This window comes from Phalacrocorax carbo, chromosome 11 (assembly GCF_963921805.1).
Source record: "Phalacrocorax carbo chromosome 11, bPhaCar2.1, whole genome shotgun sequence".
Classification (NCBI taxonomy): Eukaryota; Metazoa; Chordata; class Aves; order Suliformes; family Phalacrocoracidae; genus Phalacrocorax; species Phalacrocorax carbo.
Genome location: NC_087523.1, coordinates 12,566,979 through 12,586,808, shown reverse-complemented (window position 1 = coordinate 12,586,808; position 19,830 = coordinate 12,566,979).

Sequence of the window (19,830 nt, the reverse complement as noted above, 5' to 3'; positions counted from 1 at the left end):
CAACTCACAGCAGAAGATGGTTATTCTTCTAAAGCAGAAAAAGGACAAGAGAAGAGAAAGAAAAACAAACCAGGCACTAAACCAGAAGTTTAATAGATGCCCTGCAGGAAGGGAGAATATATTCAGCCCCAGAGCTGGCATTCCTGGGTGGAAGCTGGAAAACACCCTGAAAATACATGAAGTGTACCTCATGAGGCAGAAATAGAGGACAGAGACAAGAGAAGCTTTCCCACCTGATGCAGTGCACAGCCCCTGTTTCCCGCTGCATCCAAGACTGAACTCACCCAGCCAGAGACCCTTTGAACTTGCAGCTCCAGGTTCTGGCAGGAAAGGTCTTTCTTCAAGGTATCCTGCAGGACAAATGTTCCACAATTACAGGGCCACCTAATCACCCTCAGGCATTGGCAAGAGAAGACCACAAGTCACTGATCCCATGTACTAATGGGGCTGACAGCCACCAGCAACTGCTTGGACAGCTGGAACTGTAATTCTGGCAGCTCTGTGCCCTCTAACTCACAAATCGTTCCTAATGTATTAGCCTAGGAGCCCCTCTGCTTGGACACACCATATGCTAGATGTTATATATTCCTGAGGAAATATCCCAAAGACAGCGTGTATATACAGGGTTCCCCATTTTTGCTGAGTGAAAGATCCTTCATCACTTTGCAAGATAGTACAGACTTCTCCAGAGTAAGTGGAAATATTCACTGTTTTTAGGAACTGTGAAGGGGTGAACTGGTGAGTAGAGCTCTGCATGCAGTCATGTATCTCCTCTGTGCTCAAATCTCTTTAACTAGAAGATGGAAAGTGTAGAGGGAAGGGAGAAAGGATTGTTCATGGAGATGGGTTCATGCACCAAGCTCCCACTCCAGCCTGTCTTTTAGCTTATGAGGCTGAAGACAGAGTCTAGTTTGGAATTTCCTTCACTTGAAAAATTATATGACCAAGTGAAGGTTCTTTGCTTATGAGAGTGCAGAAGTGCTGTGATAGCTGTGGTTGTTGAGGTTTATCTCCCATGCCTACAATGACAGAACAGCTCTGTGCATGCTAGTCTCCCCATGCAGAGGGACAATCTGCTCCAGCCATACCTGAAGACTGGTGATGCTCAGAGGTGGCTGAGTTGGGTCCTCAAGGCAGCCTTAGGGCTGACATGCAGCTGTAGTAGAGCTGTGGTGCCCTGGGATGTGTGCGTTCATCCCTGCGTGCATGTTGAGGGATGTGGAGCCTCAGTCATCTCGTGAATGCATGTCTGGCTGTATGTCCCCTGGCTACCGACTGCCGCAGAGATGGGGACCAGCTTCTCAGTGGTGTCAGCCTGCCTGGCCCTGCTTACTGCAGCGGTGTGTCATTGACTTATCCCACTTGCATATCTCACCTCAGGGCTGTAAACACAGACTCCTGATCTGTGGCAAAGGTCTGCTCAGGTTTAAGCTTAGCACATAAAAGGCCCCAAGTTTATTTTCTCTTCGCATTTCCATGATGGTGGTTAGGAGCGGCAGCGATGTCCCTTGGGACTGGCATTTCTAGTCATATTATGACTGGCAGTGTGAAGGGCCCAAGGCAAGGAAAAGGGCCTTCATCCCCTGCAGACAGTTAAGAAGTGCCAAAAAATGCCTCCCTGCTCATTATTGTTAACAATGGAGATCTGTTCTGACACAGAGTGTATCTGTTGCACCCATGTCTCCCATGAGGCATCCCCATTTTAGAAGGTGTAGCACCTCTCCCTCCCAGGGATGCTCCTTCCCATTTATGCCAGCAGAGGAGCCCCCTTCTGAGTCAAAGCTCCTGATCTGAGTCATGGAGATCCAATAAAAAGTGCTGGAAGTAACAGTGAAATGGATTGCAAGGATCTAGGTAAAAACTCCAGTTCTGACCACCGCATGGAGGTATGGATGGCTTCAGCTCCTTTCTCCTTCTGTCCCCACAGCTCTCCTGCTCTGAGGAGGGCCAGGGCTCAACACGGTCACCCGGGAGGCAGGAGGAGCGGAGAAACCCAGTTGCTGGTCTCTGCTGGCCATGGGGACAATGTGTTCCCAGAGCAGGTGGCACCTGGAGCTGTCTCCTCCCAAAGCCCTGCAGCATCCACCACCTGCACTGAGGGGCCACAGCAGATGTGATAAAAGAGATCGCTCCTGCACACCACAGGGGACCGTGCCCAATTTCCACTTTCACTTCAGGGAGGTCAAGCCCATGTCTCCTGCATCCCAGGAGCACAGGAGAGAGAGAGAGTCCTCATATTTATTTTATCCCATGACAAAGTTCATGGAGGTGTTTCTCCACAGGCGATGCCCTTGTGGATGGAGACAGCTGGGCCTCTCTCCCATGGCTTTCCTGCTCAGCAGGGACTGGTTGGGCTGCCAGCTCGGGGCTTTCTTGCACAGGAGAGGCCATGCATAGAGGCTTGTAGAGGTCACCAAGGCAGAGTTACGCTCTGTGCAACGGCAGGGAAAGATGGCCAGTGATGTCATGGGTAGAGGGCAACATCAAGTGATGATGCCATGAGGAAACATAGAAGGTGCCTAAGTATATTGCTGAAGGCAGCATCCCAAAGACATGTGAGTTGCAGAGAGAGAGGCAAATGCATGAATGCTGTGACATCAGTGAAGGACACACACATCAAGGTGCCCATCTGGGCTTTCTACCCTGAGCAGAGCTGAAAGAGAGAACATAAAACTGCATTCAAATATTCCAAGACTGAATGCAGAAGGAACAACCCTAGTTCTTTGTTCATCATAAATTCCTGTTTTTATTTTTCAGGTGGGAAATTGAGGCAGATAGTAGCTTAATGCACAATTTCAGTCCTCTAAAACTCCTGCCTCCTTTTTAACTATAAGAGTATTATCTTCGTAGAAGACTTAAAAACCCTGGACCTTTGTAAGATGAGATTTGAGATTAACAGAGAAAAAAAGACAGTAAGAAAGAGAAGTTTTCCCTGAGCTGATGTTTTAAATTGAGATCTAGGAGGTTGTCTGTCCAGGGGCAGCTCTGTGAGGGACCAAGAACCCAGGAAAGCACAGCCAGAGCAATGCCACATTGCAAAAGCATCTCAGCCCCAAACACAATGGACTTGTGCAATCGAAAAGGCAAAGGTTAGTTCTCTGGGTCTTTCAGTCACCGGAAAATTTCAGTTCAGAGAGGTTTTTAATACGTAGTTCTGGTTCAAAATGAAAAGCTAACACTTCTGGTGATCAAATGTACAAAATACTTCAGTAAGGAAGGAGAGGCAGGTGCCATGTCTGTGTCTTGGGGAAGGCTCTGATTTTGCTCTGAGTTACAGAGACTGGGTGATTATTTATGTAGGCAGTGCAAAACTGGGTGGAAAAACTCCCTTGGTGTCATGTGGTACAACTCGCAGTGAGCAAGGTTGTCCCCCTTGAGGGAAGGCAGTTATGTTCTGTGTCCCAGTGCCTGTGGAGCATTTAGCACAGTACAGCCCTGTAGGCAGGGCCATGGACACTACAGCAGCAGAAAGCCCTGCACCACCGTGCTGTCAGCCTGCAGCTTTCCAGCGTCACACAATTCTGGGAAGCCACTCTGCTCAGTTGCTTCCCTGGAGCAGGCCAGGACCCCCTTGAATATGTGCTGGATCAAGAGGTCCCCACTGGTGGTACAAATGCCCCATTCCCTGTTGGGAGGTCTCTGACTTCCCAAATTTGGTTTCTCTCTGTTTTGACAGGGCACCTAAGATAACTAGCAGGATTTTTTCTGTAATGGAAACAGTATACTGAGTCCAGTTTTCAGTGTGGAAAGGCAGGACGACACATATGAAACGTGCTTTCTGAAGGCATATGCTGCTTTGGGAAAGGTGTACTTCCTCTAGGACTCCTCCTGCCTGGGATGGGGTATTTGCAATATGTTCTCACTGGGAACATGATGTGTGTGCCTCATTAATTCAGCATTTTATGTGAGATAATACTCGTGTGCTTTCCCATGGTGTTTAACCACTGCAGTGGTTGCAAAGGGCTTTGGCTGACAGCTCTAAAACAGGTGTCTGAGAGCTGAGTGACTTTTATGACCTGAAAAGGGTGATAATTGTGCCGAAATTTGCTCTCAGGAGTGTTATATGGCTGTCATGAAATGCAATTTGTACATTATAGGATGGAAGACAGAGACATGTGTCTTGCTCTCGAAATAGGTCTGACAGTCCATCAGCCTGCTGACAACAAGCAAGCTCATGTCATGCCTCAACTTCTGAAGTCATTTTAGCATTCACTCTGTAGATGTGAAAACAAAACTCCTGCGTAAGTGTGCAAAGCCCTAAATTAAAGCCTGCAGACTGCTATTCCTGTGCAGGCTGAAGGTGGGGCACATGTTAAACAAATCCCTGCAGGAGACTAGAATCATGCTAGTGTTTCCTACCACTCCCAGTTGTCTGGCTTCCAGCCACCTGTGGGGTTGTGTGCTGAGGGATCCGCTGCTTTCAAACAAAATTCAGTGTGGGACTTCCCAGGTGCAAAACTGGCAAGTGGGAAGGTAAAGGGAGGAGCTGTTTGTTAAGTATGCCTCAGCCTTGGAAGAGAAATCAACTGAGATGGGCTCTGTGTTCCCTCTTACACTGGTAAGAAACTGCCTTGGTCTGAACCAGTGCAACAGAAAACGCAGCGCTGGTCCCGCAGGTTGGCAGAAGTCGCGCTGCCCATCCCTTGTGACTGCAGTGTGGGAGGTAGATGTCAAGCGTGAGCAAGCTGCACAGGGGGGACAAGGAAACGATGGTTGGTCCCAGGAGGAGTTATAGGTGTCTCCTCTCTGCTTGGACCACCCTGCTCTGTCCCAGTGCTCCCGGCAAAGCAGCACGCCAACAAAGCCAGGAGCCAACAGTGACTGCTGGAGGCTCCTCACCCTCTCAGCCCTGCCAGTCCCCATGTCTGTGAGGTCCCTCTTTGGAGGAACAGGAGGAAAATCCCCTGTATATATAGTTTATTTTGGAGTTTGGGAGTGAAATCCGTGTGAAGCTGTGTTGCCTGGCAACAGGCTGGGAGTGATGGAGCACAGGGCAAGTCTTCTCCAGGGCTGTGCTGAAGAGGAGCATCTCCAACCACGGTGCCTGTGTGTCTGTGCACGTAACAGAGGGAAGGGGAGCACGATCCAGCAGAGAGGGACATGTCTTGGAGCAAAGGCACAGGCACAAAAATCTGAGAAGAACCAAGAGGCACATGAAAGTCTAACTGAGGGTAGGGGAAAAGAGAGAAGTCAGAGACAGAGAGAGGGAAGGGGAACCCAGGGGAGACATCTGGGCACTCACTGAGCTGCAGGGGCTCTCGGCTGTCACCTCCCAGGGACAGCTGCAGTTTCTCTTCAGATGTGTCCTAGCTTTGACCCAAAGAACTGCAGAAAAATGCAGTTTTCCTCATAGCATCAGTAGTGTTTCTTCACCTCTAAAGGATTCACAACCTGCTGCCCTCACAACCCCCAGAGAATCCAGACAAGTTTCAAAGTTGATTGCACTGATTTGGGGTGAAGGACTTTTTTTCTGAGCAAGGAGCATCCACACAAGGCTTCATTGGGGATAACACCACCTTTCAGCCAAATCCCCGCCCTCAGTTCAGCTGTCCGAGAAGGACCACACTCAGGCTGAGGGTCAGGCCTGGCCAGCACAGAGGGTGTGAGTCTAATCTTCATCTCCTTTACTTTTAACTGCTTGGGAATAAGGAAGGAAGGAAAGGAAGGAAGGAAAGGAAGGAAAGGAAGGAAGGAAAGGAAGGAAGGAAAGGAAGGAAGGAAAGGAAGGAAAGGAAGGAAAGGAAGGAAAGGAAGGAAAGGAAGGGAAGGAAGGGAAGGAAGGGAAGGAAGGGAAGGAAGGGAAGGAAGGAAGGAAGGAAGGAAGGAAGGAAGGAAGGAAGGAAGGAAGGAAGGAAGGAAGGAAGGAAGGAAGGAAGGAAGGAAGGAAGGAAGGAAGGAAGGAAGGAAGGAAGGAAGGAAGGAAGGAAGGAAGGAAGGAAGGAAGGAAGGAAGGAAGGAAGGAAGGAAGGAAGGAAGGAAGGAAGGAAGGAAGGAAGGAAGGAAGGAAGGAAGGAAGGAAGGAAGGAAGGAAGGAAGGAAGGAAGGAAGGAAGGAAGGAAGGAAGGAAGGAAGGAAGGAAGGAAGGAAGGAAGGAAGGAAGGAAGGAAGGAAGGAAGGGGAGGAAAGGGAGGAAAAGGAGGAAAGGGAGGGAGGGGGTAAATGGTCAAGGAAAGGAACTGGTTTCCATCCATGCTAAATGCTTCTTGTGTGGTTAATCCCTCTCAAAGCCACAGGTCTTCCTGCACCTCTGTCCTCCCATTTGGATCCACAACAAATCTGGGGCTCCCTTTCCCCTCATCAACATGCAGACTGGAGGAGACTCCCTCCTTGGAGCTGAGCTGTGGGTAAGGGAGGGATGTCAGGGAGGGGCTACAGCCAGTCCTCAGGGAAGATCGTGGCAACTGAAGGGACACTCTGTACTTTCCCACAGGGAAATCCCAGCCTGTTGATAGGCCATTCATTCCCACTACTGATCCCTCCCCAGGGGATGTCTGTAGTCCCCCTTACCTGGAGCACGGCACCATGGGTCCTGGCTGCACACCTCTGCCTTAGACATGCCAAAGAACCTTTTTGGACTGCTGTTTTGTCCCATGCATGAGGTTTCCCGCCTCTCCCTGCTTGCATATCAGGTGGGTTTCAGCACTGAATCGGACAGGAGCCTGACAGCTCAGCCCTCCATATCAGTCCCCTGATGCTGCACAAGACTGCCCCTGTACAGGACACTTTGCAAAAAGGATGTCAGCCCTCCCTTTGGCCACCCTCTGGCTTTCATTTTTGCTTTTATAGAGTAACCACACTACCTTGCACAGTCCTCAGGAGGAAGCATTCATCCATGTTGCCTCTGGGACACATAAAACAAGGTATCTTCTTCATGCTCATACAGTGAGGGAGTAGTAGGGTTGCGATAGACTCTGGTTTCCCTGGGAGCAGCTCTAGAGCCTTAATAATTAAGATAAGCCTTTTAGCTTAGTTCTTTCCATCTTGATGCTTTTCCACCCTGCCTGACGGAAAACAATATTGTAGCAGGACTTTGACCTGGCAGGAAATCCCAAATCCAGTAGCTGATTTATCCCAATTTGGAAAGATGAGCAAAAATATTTTTTCTAAGTACAGGTGCTTCTGAGATGTACAGGATGAAGTTTTGTTTTAGCTGTACCTTTCTTGTAATTTCTAATATGAGGCAATACTAAATTTAAACTGATAAGGACTGCGACACTTATCAGAACAAAGTCTGTTCCAATCTTCTATCATGATTATTGAGGAAAAGAAATTAGTCTCTCTCCAGAGAACGTTCCCATTTTGTACCATAAGTGTTTTCTGAGAAAATTAATCTATTGCTTTCTGTTTAAAAATTAAGGTTCAGCACAGCACCTGAGAGTGTAAGGGGAGGCAGCGTTCCTTCAGCTGCTGCTGGCAGGGTGAAGGAGCTGCGAGACCAGGGCATGCACTGGTCACGCTGTTTGCCTGTGTCAGCTGTGTTGCTATGTCTGTCCTTGCCATAGTCTGAGCTCTGTAAGGAAAAGAACTTTTCTCTAAGAGTGACACGCATAGAACTTGACAGAGAGGAGGGTTACAGTATGTTCCCTGTGCAGGGCGAATAAGAGCTATGGAGGAGAGAAGAGGAACTATGAATCCTTTCTCAGCCATCCTTGTGTTGGGCTGCTATCCCCTTCACTCCACTGCCTTTTTCTCAGGCAGCAAAGTCTTTTCTCAGGAAAAGCTATCTATAATTGAAGCAATAGCTGAAACATCTGATTTTCCACCAGCCAGCACCTCCTGCTGCAGCTAGCACCAGCCTAAAGTGAGTGCAAAGACATAACACTTTAGTAGCATGTTACATTTGCTTTATGCTGGTGCCAGCTGCTGCAGAAGGTAGTAGAAAGTGAGTTGAAGCTAGCATAAAAGCTTTTGGAAAGCTATTGATATAAATTGAGGCCATACCTCATATATACTGTGAACCCAGGCATGGATCTAGGAGTGCAAGCTTTCTTAGTGCATGTCCATTCTTCTTCACTGAGGTGCTTAAAATTATTTCCATTCAGGTTCCAAACTGCTGTTTTCTGTGCTCGCCAAATCCATTGAGGGGAAATTTCCCATCTAAAGAAAGTCCACAGGGAAAATTAACTTTTCCAAGGAAACTGCAGGGCTGCAAGACAAAGCGACCGGAAGGGGAAGTATAAAGTATTCCTGCAACATTGCTCAGTACAAACCTCCTCCAGTAGGGAAAGGAGGTTTCCTTTATTGGTGAGAAATAGGAATTGCCACAGCGCTCAGTGTTCTTGTGGGATGTGCAAGCAGGGGCTTGCAGGGAGGAGCAGCAGCGCAGGTGAGCAGGACCTCTGCGCTGTGCTGCCCTGGGACCCAGCAAACCCTGGCTGGGTCATTGGTGGGTGCCAACACTGGGGTCTCACTGGCCTCTGCCACGCTCCCACAGGCTGCCATTTGACCCTGGACTCCCAGTTCCTGGAAACCTCATCCTTCTCTTTGCTTTCTTTGGAGCTTCTGGCCCTCATTTGCAAACCAGATGGCTATAGGAGGTGACCTGAGGCTAGGCTACAATATAGGCATAGTGTGGTCACACATTTGGCAGCTAGCCATATTGGGCTTGCAGATATCACTGATGCATTTTTGGTTTTTGAATTGTTTTTAAAAATTATTTTAGCCGAATAAAGCAAATCCCACTGATGCCTTTCCTGGGGGCCCCAGTGGCAGTATACTGCAAAGCCTAAATAACCCACAGCTCAAGGTAAATCCAGACCTTCACATCTTCTTGGGTCCTTTTCAAAGGAGGACACAGCACAACACTGCCCGTGCTGAAGTGAGGTGACCTGCATTTCTGTTATCTCCTTCCTCCAGTCTCTGTTACCCAGAGCAGGGGCCACTTCTCTTCCACAGCTGGAGAGGACCAAGAACTTTATAGATATAACCATAAAGGGCAGCCTCCAGAGACAAGCCCAGGAGCAAAGACAGAGCTGGATGCCTGTGTCCCCAGGGAACCTGCACCTAGGGTGTCTCAGCCATCAACCTCCCAGAAGCAGCAGCAGCTTCCCAGCCCACTGTCCCAGCTTCTGGCTGTGAAGTTCTGTTCCACACCACCGACATAACAATTCTTCCAGCAATGGCTGCCCAATTCTGCAGAGAAACTGAACCAACAAGTTGGAGATGCCCAGAGATTTAATCATAGAAACACTGGTTGCAAGATCTGGAGATCATCTCTTCCAACCTCCCCTCATACTGCAAGCTATCCACACCTTGTAACCACAAGACAAAGCAAGGGACACTCCTGATCCAAGGGGATTCTTGTTCTCCCAGTCTCAAGTAAGTGCTGGTTGTCATGCCATCACTTTTTCTTCCAGCACAAGCCCTGAACCCCTTCCCCACACTGCCATGCTGACACTTCCCCCTGCCCAGGGACAGAAGGGAGGACAGCCTGGTGTGAGCTTGGCACCAGGCAGCAGATCCACTGCTTCCCTGTCCTTGGAGTCAACCAAAACCCTGGGGGAGGCTGTTCTCTGCTGGTGGTGGCACTTGCATTTACATCCACAACTCTTCCGCAGGCATCTTGACCACAGTGGAAAGAAGCAAAGCTCATCAAACTTTCTCTTCTTTGTTTCCTGACGAGCCCTGCAGGACATCTCCCTGGGAAGCTGTGCTTTAAACACGCTCTAAAAGAAACCATGCTGGCACCAGGCTGGGCAGCCTGGCTCTGCGGTGCCTCTGCTCGCTGCTCCCACAGAGGAGAGGAGAGCACAGAAATAAGTGGGCAGAGGCCCCACAGCCCGGCCCTATCCACGAGCTCCCTCCAGCCCTGCACTCTCCCATGCAGCAGCAGCAAGGGCAGGAAGGCGGTGAGGTGTTGCAGGGAGTGGAAGAACTGTTTGCTATATTCTATCTAATTTGCAGTGGAAGAGCAGGGGTCAGGAGACCCCTTGGTTTTCATGCCAAGATGTCCTGATTTAGTCAAGCACTGATGATGACATCTTAAAGGAGCTGATGAGGGGTAAATTGTCTCCCGGCACTGGGAGTTCTGGGGAAAAAGTACAAATAAATTCCCGGTTAGGGGTCAGCATCAGCCAGGCACATGCACATCCCTCTGTCGCAAGCCTGTGGCCCCCAGGAAAGCAGAGCGTTCCCTCACGACACAGGGGATGACAGCCTCTGTTGACATGGCAACGCAGGATGCTGCAGCGGGGACAGCCAGGCAGGAGTTTGCAACCAGCAGAACGGGGAAATGTTTGATAGATTAAAAAAATACCAACCGCATGCACTCCCCCTCTCTCACTCACTCACTCCACCTTGTGCTGCCAGGTTGAATAACGATGTTATTGTGGTGAGGGAAAAACAACATAATCTGCACCCCTGCTGTCAGGGAAAGGGTTTAACCACTTTTCTTCTTTATATCTCCCATTTTCTTCCCAACATCTCTCCCTGGGGAGGCAGAGCCGGGCGGTGGACAGGGATCTGGGGTGCAAGCAGGAGACCCAGGCTCTGTTTGTGCCATGACATCCCATGAATCTCATCATCACTCTGGACTGCTTTACCCTCCCCATTACAGGATGGAGAGGGTGACTCTGAATTACATTTTTAAAAAAATGCTTAAAGATCCTGGGCTTTTCGAACATTAGGTAATTCTTGTTCACTATCACAAATCATGCAGAGTGTTCCCTAAGGAACAAAGACAAATGAAGAGGTAGAGAGGTTAAAAAAGCAGGTCTGTCTGCATAGCCAAAACATTCACTGCTTCCACACAAGCTCCCTGTGATGCTGGAGAAGACACTAGGACTCCCCACATAAATGGCAACTCCAGCAGTCCCTGTTCCTACCGTGGAGGTGACCTGCCAACCCAAAAGGGTTTGTCCATGCACCTGCAGCAGGTAGGCACGTGTTACCCTCATGGACATGATTTGGGACAGTGTGACACACCCCACAATTTCACACAGTTTTGGCTAATGCCAGACTAAGTGTTCTGCTGCTTTTTGTCTGGGTATGTCAAGAGGTCATTTCAATCTGGTTCTGGTTTCTCCCTGGCCAGGACTGCAGATTGGTCCAGGTTGCAATTCAGCTCTCTTGCAAGAGTTCACCGAGGTTTCTCTCCAGCCTCTGAGCAGCATCCAGCTCTGCAATGGCTCTGTGAGACTTTTAATTTACACTGTGTGCTTCTCCTTCCCAAACCACAGACAACAGCATAAAGCAAGATGTGGTGAGAAGAAGAGTCACCTGTGACACCTAAAGCCATGGAACCATCAGGACACCCACCCCTGGAGAGTTTTGCCTTATGATGCTGCAGCTGCGTCAGGGCCCTGGGTGCACCACCAAGCCCTGATTGCCCCAACCAGCCCCACCTGGGATGTCCACAACACACACCCACTCACCCACCCATCGGGCCGTGACCCCATTTAAACTCAGGCCCACAGAACTATCACTTTGGGTTGTGCTGTAGCTGTCTCTAGTTCTGTTTCTTAGAGGGCTGTTACATGTATTTTGTAGCCTTGTGTCTGGCTGGACTCCCTAGATCTGATTTGTTGCATTGCCTTGTGTGGAAGACTGCCCTGCCATGTTCAGGAACATTGGGGCTGCACCCTGGTTGGTAAGGGTGCTGCCTGTGCTGTGGTCACCTTTGGCTCCTGGTTTGCTCCTCCTCATAGAGCAGCCCTGCTCTTGCTGCTTCCCCAGCACTCAGTGGGAACAGCTCTCTGAGGACTCTTCTGTAGCTCATATCCAAGGAGGAAGGCAGATAGCAGATGTACTCCTGGAAAGAAGGTGCCAATGGAGTCCCCTACACTGCAATTTCTCTTGCAATGCTTCCCAGCTGGGCAGAGCCTTCCCCTGGACTGGGCAGAGCAGGAGCCAGTGCCTCTTCCTAAGCAGCCCTTATGGTAAAAAGTGAAGATGATCTTTACATTGGAAAGTGGAACAAGAGGAGTGTCCCAAGGTCACCCAGGAGGTCTATGTCAGAGATTAGTGTTTTGTCACTAAAATACAACTTGAACTTAAGACAGGGTTTGGGGCTGTAACATTTTGCACTTGGATATGGTTGGGCATGATCCTGAACAGGTGGGTAGACAGCTGTGTCCCTTTTCCATAAGTGGGAAAAGACAGAAGGATGGTCAGTAGGAAGCATGTAGCCCAGGTCTGACATCTTCTAGTCTGCCTTGCTTGCACCTTCTGCACGTGCAGGAGTGCAACATCTCTGCAAGACTAATTAGCGTCTATCTGCTTCTGTGTGCACAGACAGGACCCTAGCGTGGCTGGGGGGTGTCTCGTGCCAGCGGCAGTAGGAGATGTTTGGCTCTCACCAGGGATCGAGCTTTTGAATCCCTTTTGTAGTGCTCTGCTGGCACAGCAACATTTACCCCTGCATCTTGCAGACAGCCTGAGCACAAACCCCGGTGGATTTCCTTGAAGACCGGTCATGTGGCTTTGTGTGAGTGCTCAGCCCTGGTGCAGAGCATCCAGAGATGGTAAGAGAAAGGAATCTCGCTTCTCTGGAGGGGAGCAGAGGGGGATGGAGCGGTTGTTTTCTTATACCTCTGCCACATATGCAGGGAAGAGAAATCCACTCTAGCAGCTCGTCACTGCGCCAGGACCAATAGCGGGTGGCAGAGGGAATCCCTTTGCAGGGGAAAGCACTGCTGAGCCCAGCCAGCTCCTGACAGGGATCCTCTACAGAGCCCCAGCGAGCAGCGTGCTACCTCCCCCACGACATCCTCCCTGGAGGAGCCTTTTGAGTTTTCACTGTCCTCTGTTCTTTTGTCTCCCCCAGCACAGCCACCTCCCTCTCCTGCATTTTTTCTGCCTCGCCTCACACTGCTCTGCAGCTTGCTCTGCTCAAAATAATTTTTGCTCAGGGAATTCCTCTCCCTCTCTGCTCTCCTGCAGTATTTCTCCCTGGCCTTTGCCCTAGGAGATGTAGTTGAGCATTAGCCCAAACATCATCTCTCACTGGTGATTTGTAGCAGACTAGATGACTTTAAAGCACTCCTGCAAAAACATTTTGTTGCACAACCAGGGCATCAGAGGGGAAGGCTTTGCTCTCCAGGTGGCGTGTTTGCTGAGGAATTATTCTAAGTGTCTTTGCTAAGATAAAGTTTTGTGTGCGCCCAGACTGAGTAGGAGCAAAATCTGAGCCTGGGAGCAGCAGCCTTGGCACTGCTGCCAGCATCCTTGTCTTCTCCAGCCACAAGGAGGTGCCAGCTTCCAGTAGCAAACCATGCCCATCTGTGATACTCTAGGGAGACCCTGTATCCACCCCACAGACTGCAGTAAAATCATCTGCAATTAATCACCTGTAGATCACAATCGACATATTTACTGATTAGTAGGTGCTGTGTTTCTGGGGAAGGTTTCACGGGTTGGACTTTGTTCATCCTTGCAGCAGAGTGCTCTGGACCTTGGTGAGGGACCCAATGTCAGCAGTGCAACCAGATGTCCTCAGAGGCAGGGGTCTAAGGCACTGCAGAGCCTGGGTGTTGTTTTTTCTTTTATTATTTTTTGCTCCCTGTTCTAATTAGGTACTGTTTCTTTGTTTTGCCTTTTATTTTAGCCTTCTTCCTTCTGTAGTGAGTTGCTGAGTTTTGTGATTCCTCTGAAAAGTGTTAAGGGGACCTGAGCAATTACTGCCCTATAGCAAATGTCTTAGGTTTTGCCTATTGAGCTGGTCCTAATACTTGAGGAGCCCTAAAGACAGAAGGGTTGCCAGAATGCTGTGCATGATGTAAAGTGTCTGTTTATGTGCCTCAGCTGCTGATCAGAAATTTGGTGAGGTAAGAAAAGGAAGCTTTTCTTCTGTACGTATAACCTTTCTTTTAAAATACTATAGCAGTCTAACACAAGCTTGTGATGGGGTAGAGTAGCTATTTTTAGCAAAATGCTTCAGGTAAGCTGAAACTTCCCCCTTTGTTGCCTATGTCTTCAAAGCACTTTCAGTCTGAAGAAACAAGGCTAATAAGCCTCTGTTGCTCTTCAGTTCTCCTGGCAGTGAGTTACGGTCTCTTAGATGCTGCTGCAAATTTGGGCATGGTGTTCCAGCTACAGCCCGCACCACTTTGTGTCAGGGCGCTAGGTAATAAACTGAGGTGACATAAAATTATCATGGGTATAAAAATGCTGGCAAACCCTGTATGTGGTTGTTCCTTAAAAATGGGCTGGGATATATTAGCAGCTACTCTTCAGGGTTTCTATGGAGAATGACCTGGATTAGCTTAACATATTGCAAAGGAAGGTGATGCTAAAGCTATAGCTGCCATGAAGATGTGGGCTGTGGCAGGGGAGTTAGGAGGGTGGTAGCCTTATGCCTTTTGTTGTGGTATGTGCATACCCAGCTAGAGTAATGCACAGAGGGGGCTGTGGGTGCTATCCACCCAGCTGAGGAGGAAAACTGGGTTGGTAAAAGGCCATGACCTTAAATGTATTGGGTGACACTGAGGATTCTTTGTTTTTTCTCTAAAACATATTTCTCCCCATGTGATTGGCAAAGCTGGCTCCCTAGGGAGAGCAGTCTTGTCTAACCCAGTTTTATACCATGCACTTAATGCAATGAATCTCCTCACTTTTCTCAAAGATCCTCACTTACAACAAGATCCCTTGGCACCCTTTTTAAAAAAGAAGCCTTGCTGACATGTCTTTATTGGGTTGCTCTTAAACCTGGCACAGATAAGCAGCACAGATAAGAGCTGTTATGCAGTTTGCATTCAGTTAGTAAATATTAATGCTGAATTTTTCAAGGTGAGTGGTGTGTTCCTATGTTGTTGGCAGTTAGGTAGTCTGGTATAAGAAATGGCTTATAGCGCTTCAACTTCTCGTAAGGGTTCAAGAAGGTTTGAGCTCTTGGAGTTTGAGGCCAGAAGGGGTAATTTGATAAGTTGTTCTATCTAGGGTGTCCTCGAATTTCAACTGGTTGACACTCCTCAGTTGATGAGCCCGATAACTTTAGCTGGATGAAGGCAAAATAAGTGTTTGGCAAGGCCAGCTTGTTAGAAGGGTTGTATTTTTATTTGCAGACCTCTTGTAAACAAAAGCTATGCAACCATATAGACAAGAGAATGCAATACTTATTTACCCTTGCCATTGGAAATGTTTGGTTTGTGACTTTTTTCTCTGCTAATTTCAAGCTCTGAAGGTCACTTATTTCTGACAGAACAATGGCAAGCAAGTCTTGTTTCTCACCCTCTTGCCCCCCTTCGCACGGCTAAACTAAATCACCTTTCTGCTGAACTTAGAGTGTGTTGTTTTTGATGATGGTGAGCACCTATGGTCTCCTAACATGGGTGCAAGGTGTGGGAGTTGCTTATCTGGGAGAGCAGGTCTATAACTTATAGGAGTGTTTACTGGGCATTTAAGTTCTCACTGGTAAGGATGTCCTGTGTTGGACTCAAGTCCAAGGGATTACAAATGATCCTGTGGAAGATCTAGGGTGAACGCCAAGTAGTCTGAGCTGTCAGTGTGGTGGGATATTACAAATGCAGTTCATCCTCACTCCAAGACTCTGTCTGGGCCTAATGGGTTAGGTAAGCACAAAGGGGCTGAGGAAATTTGTGGTTAAAGCTCTAACTGGAAGGCAGATGCTGACTCTCCAGGCTGCCACAGTATCGGGTCCTTACCAGTAGTAATCCTGTGCCCTGTTGCTGTGCCTCAGCTTGAGGGTGTCAGGGAGGTGTCAAAGGTTTCTTGGCCCCTTTTTGCAACACGCTGTCATTAAGTCCTGCATCTGCAGAAACCAGTGTTACTTGGACTCAACCAAAAACTTACTGAACCAAAAAAAAGCAGGGCTTGGCTGGTGAGACATTGAGTTGTGACACTTTCCATGGAAATATATGTTATGAAGGCAATTTATGCACCTCTATCATACCTGGTAATGTATATACGCATTTAACACAGGAGAAATTGCCTGCTCCATAGGGATTGAGGGCTGTTTGGCAGAGTAAGCACTCTGCCAACAAATGAAGAGATCAGCTATGCTTCCTGGAGCCAGCAAGCCTCTGTTATATTTAACTCAGCAGTTTTCACACTGGGAGAGTAAGTACACTCTTTATATCTCATTTCAGTGCTGGGTGCCATGTTGCACTGCAATTGTGACAAAGGTGATATGTTCCCCATTAACACCTTTACAGGCTGTTTAGCACATCTGAGGCTCCTGGAGGGTGGGGGAGAGGAGAGGGAGGCAAAAGCAACTACAGAGCTTGGAGCCTCTGGTCCTGGCTTATAACCAAGCTCTCCTCCCTTCCCTGGCTGGCTTTCTGACCTCCTTTCAGCCCTGCAGGTAGTGGAGCAAGCAAAGAGTTGAGTTCGCTCTTGGATGTTAGGAGTAGATGAAGAGACAAAGCATATGGAGGAAGAGGTGCAACATCCCCATCTAAGAAGTTTGGGACAGCTCTGGAGGCTGAAGAAGTGCTGTCCTGCCCCTTGTAGGGCTTGGCTTTGACCACGGTGGTCACCACTTTCTCTCAGGCCACATCGTTCAGACTGGGAGTGATCCTGGTAAACAAAGACTGAACCAGAGCAAGGTGAGCAGGAAGCTCTAAGCTCTGTGGTTGCTCTCATGTCCTGCCTCTCCCTGACCCTCTGCTAAATGCTGTTCTACTGATGTGGTGCCCTGTGCTTAGCAGGGTTGAGGATAGCACTACTGTTCTAGAGGGAGTATTTGGGGGCTGCTTTCCCAAAGCAGAAAGACATGAGGGATGCAATGCCTCAACCTGGAAGAGGGGCTTTTCCAGGCCTGGGGCTGAGTGCTGGAGCAGGGAAGGGAGAGCAGTTAAGGCATGGGAATGCTGAATCCCCTTCTCACCCCAGAGGTGAGTTGTCCCCTCAGGCAGGGCATAGGCACACTGCTGTAACAGCACAGGCAAAGGGGACCTCAAATGTCACACTGCTCGTTATTTCTCTTTACCCTGGGGGAATTTGTAGCATCTGAAGTCTTCAGTTAACATTAATCAACACCCCTTCTCCTCATGGAGAGTGCCATGAGTGGAAGCTGGCAGGGGAGCAGGAGCAGAGCTGGAGCGTGCAGAGCAGCTGCTGTGGCTGCGCAAGGGGCACTGAGCAGTGTGGGGCAGGGGCCTCGCAGCCCACTCCACCATCCCTGGGGCAGGCAGACAGTGAGGAAGTTGTGACTGTTGCAAGATTTCTACTGAACTACTAACTCCGATTTCCATCCCTGGCAGACTGCAGAGTAGCCCTTGCAGCTACCTCCTGCCCTGTGGAGGGTCAAGGCTTCCCTGGCCCTCCTGCATCTCTCTGTCCCATGGGATATCTGGCATGAACAGCTGTGTTTACAGGTGTGCGTGGAGAGCTCAAAATGCTTTACAGGAGCAGGCTTATAGCACCAGGCCCTTTTAAAAAATAGGAGAAACTGAGGCATGCTGTTATAGCAACATGTTCAATATGGTAGCATTTCCCCATCCTAAGTAGTGTTAGGGGGCAGTAGTTTTATGAGCAGAGCATTCTTAGAGCAGGGTTGGGAGAGTACGTGGGGGTTAATCTTGACCTTTATAGCAACAGCAGTATGTGTGCCTGCTAAGGCCTAGGAAGAGGTGCATATGAAGAGGTGCATATGCAGAGGTGAAGAAGCAAGACAGCAGGGTTTGGAAATAGCTGTAATTGGGAGGCTGGCCCGACGCATGTTGCAAAGGACAGCATGTATCCTGGCTGATAGAGAATAGCTGTCTGAGAAATGGAATTTGGGGCATAGGGTGGAAAAAGGGGGAATGCTGGCAGTTTCATTTCGGGTTAATGAAAATATGATTAACAGTTGTAATTAACTGATGAAATGGTGGCTAGTTCTCTGCCCCCTCCTGATGATTTATGAGGTGCAGAGACTGCCTGTGTCCATGGTTTCTGCTTACAGCAGCTCTCTGCAGCATCTCAAACTTTCTGCCTCTAACTCAGGCCTGGAGGGGGGTTTCTGTGGCTCTTGCTGCTAAGACTGGTATGTGGAGCTCCCCTGCACCCCAGGCTGGCTGACCCTGATGCCAGCCTTCCCTGGCTGGGAGGTTTAATAGCAGGGATGGGAATGCTGAGGCAGGAATTGAGATGGCAGGAATGTTGATCTGTGACAGAGTAGCTGCTCAACAGCAAGGCTGAGAGATGCAGCCTTGACCACAGCTCACAGGGGGCTGGGGGCTGAGCTGATCAGGCACCTGGGTGAGATGGCATTTCCTGATGTCAAGGGATGCCTGTGGATCTTATCGTGTGCCCTAGAATTGTTATGCCATGCCAAGCCTCGGAGACCAGAGGGGCTTGGAGTATGCTCGCAGGTTGGAGCTGATGTCCCAGGTTCACATCAGGCTGGGCTGGCTGAGCTTTTGCAAGTGATCGCTGCCACAGCAGGTCATCCAGTCTGTCTTCCTCATTCCCCCAGTGCTAAGGTTATATCACCTGAAAGGGAGTGTGAGCCAGCACACATGGATGGCATCTTACCAGCCACAAAGTGCTGAACTGATGCTGCATAATCTGCTGAATTAGTGCCCCTCTCCTTTTGGTGGCACGTTAGTGGCAAGGTCATTACTTCAGAGTACCAAGAGTGATCCTCCCTGTCTCTGTCTTGTCCAGGCAATGATTAATAGACTGTAGAAACAAGGAATTGAAGTACCTATGGAGCTGAACTTGACAATTTAAAAATCTAGGTAAACTTGTATGCATATGTGAGAACAATACTAGAGGAAGGCACTGTATGCATGAATGCCTAATATGAGTAGGGTAACTGCATGGATGACAGGGAAGCAACTTTCTTCAGTTTATTCCAGTATGAGGGTAGCATTTGTCCCTACAATGAAGACAGATGGCACTTCTGGTGGATCTGCCCAAGGCGGATCAGAAACTGGTGGTCTGTCCCATCTGAATAGCTATTGCTTTCTCTGGAGCAATTGTTAAGGATGTGCTTTTTGCTGTAGAGGGGAAGAACAGGGCAGGTTAGCTATATTTTGTTTGTCTGATTGCATATGCATGATCTAAAAAAGTGACTACCCATTTCTCTAAGGATACCTGATGAGCATTAAAAATACAATTGCCAGAATAATCAGGTCAGACTTCAAACAAACGCAGGGAAGCAGATATGTTGAAGAAACAGATACTCTGTTATGTCACGCTTTGTCTGAACAGTTCATAAAAGCTGATCTTCCTCTTGGAGATCAGACCAAGGTTTTTCAACCCTCTTGCCCACAAGCTGTGAGTAGCCAGAGTGTTTTGATGGGGAAAAAAATGCAAAACCCATGGTTTTATGGGCCTTTCCAGCGTTTACAGCAGTGCATGGTAGGTGGAGGCTTTCAGAGAAGGCCTGTGCCTCTGTGGCCTATGCTGGGTGCAGACACAGGGTTCGGACTGCAGTGGGTTAATGCGGGGGACTACCCCGAGGGCAGGGAACTGACCTGCCTTCCAGTGGGGCCCGCTGACTGCATGGCAGGGAGAGTTTGAAGGAGAGGCATGAGCCTGTTGCAGTATGCCTGTAGTATGTCTGCAGTAGCATAAGCTGGCAAATGTTTAGTGTAAGTTGCTGCTTGGGCATGGTTGAGAGCTGCAGGGATGAAGTTTGTTTGTGCAGAAGATCTTTCTTCCAGTAGAGCCAGGGTTAGAAGTGCTGCCAGCTTTCTGTGGGGGGGCTGAATTTCCCTATCCCTCAAAAACAAAGCTAATGATTTCTCAGATGTCTAGCTGGGACAGTTGCATAGGCAGGGACCCTCTGCAGATCTGCAGTTGCTGGGTAGGGGTTTAGACCCCTGCCTTTGCTCCTTACCTTGCTGGGTATGTTTACAGGCTGAGGTCTGCCCTGTCTGGGGCAGTAGAGCCTGTAGCTCAAACGCTGACTCTACTGAGAAGCAGTCACTTGAAGAAGGAACT